Source organism: Theobroma umbraticum, unplaced genomic scaffold, assembly GCF_002168275.2.
Source record: "Theobroma umbraticum cultivar Fairchild unplaced genomic scaffold, ASM216827v3 scaffold_20.0, whole genome shotgun sequence".
NCBI classification, from domain to species: domain Eukaryota; kingdom Viridiplantae; phylum Streptophyta; class Magnoliopsida; order Malvales; family Malvaceae; genus Theobroma; species Theobroma umbraticum.
Window position 1 is genome coordinate 352,110 of NW_018397266.1, and position 2,091 is coordinate 354,200.

General features: G+C 28.3%; 1 protein-coding gene across 1 annotated transcript in view; it reads left to right on the plus strand.

Annotated features, from left to right (window-relative positions):
* The window catches only part of LOC110423269 (MADS-box protein EJ2-like), an 11,707-nt gene that overhangs the window by 1,582 nt on the left and 8,034 nt on the right, over nt 1–2,091 (plus strand). The window lies entirely within an intron of this gene.

A 2,091-nucleotide genomic window follows, 5' to 3' on the forward strand; every position in this document is an offset into this window, starting at 1 on the left:
TTAATCCACAATAACTTAGAAAAGAAATTATAAGTTTAGGGTCTAATCTTCACATAAATCTTAAACCTAAATTGTAAGAATAAAATGATGGGGCAAGAATTTTTCCCATCAATCTCAGTAAACTCTATCAAAATAAGCAGACCTACTAAATTTTAGAACAAAGAAATAACTTAAAATTATAACAAGAGAAAAAAGGAAAAAGAAAAAAAAACCCAAAGAATCTGAATATATTTTCGACAGGTATCAAGACCCCTAACAGAGTAAAAAAAAGTATTATGTATTTATTTAACACTTTAATTGTAAAATATTTTTGTGTTTCATGCTTAGCTAACAAACACAAAAAAAAATCATTTTTTGTGAATCAAACAGAGTCCAAACAAAATGAAATTTAAAATACAAACTTGAAGGCCTGCTGCAAATTTTACGCCTTACCGTGTATTTGATGGTCTTCTAGTTCATCATTTTGCGGGAAATCATTGAGCATCGCGGGATTCTGTCCACCAAGATTTTGATCCATTGTAAAGTTTAATTGTAACTCGTGTGACTTTTTTGATCTTGTTGTTCTGCTCAGACGATTGGAGCATGGTCAATACACACCCTCGCACACTTCATTCCTTCTTCATTCATAAATCTTCAAAACAAGAGTTAATTTAGCAGCGGCTCAAATTAAATATTTTAATCTGTAAGTGACTAAATTGATTGAAATTAAGTTAAATTGACTTGCTTATATATAATTAAAAAAATGACAAGTAAAAATAACTAAATTAGATTAAAACTCGAAAATTGTGGTCATTTTAACACTTAAAATATTATAAAATAACTCTATAAAATAGAGTTATCACAACTCTAAATTTAAATCTTTCATTAATCCTCAAGTAAAATTTTAAACAAAAAGAAATAACCTAATGAAAAAAACACCTAACTAGGATTAGGTTGCACCAAGGCAATGATTACCTTTAGATTCTTCATAAGTCATCTTATTTTCCTATAACCCATAAATAAAATATAAATATTATTTAAGTTTACATTTACACTCACATGCAAGCCTATTCTTGAATAAATTTCGGTGTGTGTAATCTCTTGCAATGAACTATTATGAATTTACACTCATGCAACTTTTAAATTAATCTAGACGTTCATATGTTTGCTTTTCGTTTCTCTCTCCAATAATGTAGACCTATACTTAGTTAAAGATCCTTAGCACTTAATTAGCTTATAATATGTAGCTCGAGTCAAGGTATATTAAAGAATAAAATGTAATTCAAATCACCCTAAGCACATGATTATTTTAGATTCTGTAGTCAACTTTTCTTTTCACTTATTCCCATCACACCTTTTCCTTTAATTCATCCTCCCATTTTATTCATCAAACACTTTATTTTATTTTTGGATTTTTTTTCAAAATTTAACTCCCCCAAACTTAGGGTTGAATTCTATACAATTGTTTGAATTTTTTTTTTGTTTTTATCAACTTTACTTTTCTACCTTTTTCACTATTATTAAACTCAATGCATCTCTTAAAAATAATTTATATACATAGGAGTGATAGGTGTTAAAAGTGAGAATTTTATTATAAGTTAAGGCTCTTTACGAAGTGTTTAATGAAAGAAAGGAAACTTTGGGCTAAAAAAAAAGAGTGATTAAAGACATAATTGTATATGGCTGGCTCAAAAAGCGATCCAAAGATGACCTAAGTCATCTCTTTAATTAAGTGTAACCTAGTATTTTGCCTTGAGAGGAACTCAAATAAATTTTAGAACTCAAACATTATTCAAAAATTTTTCATTCGTAGAAATCTTCTCTAAATGCACACAACAATTCAATGCCAGAGATACAGTACTCAGTTTATGGGAAACTTCATCCTATAGTGGTGCTTACTATGAGAGTTTAACACAATACTCAAAACAATATTTACATAAAAAACATAATAAGGCACTAAAGTGACATTTGGTACTTTACAATGCAATGTGATTATATGTAACATGATTGTAAGGAATGTGATTGCAAACAATGTGATTGCAGAGAACAAAATATTACTGGTATACAAGCAAAATAATGATTAAAATGCAAAGAAGATAACATTGCAGCGTA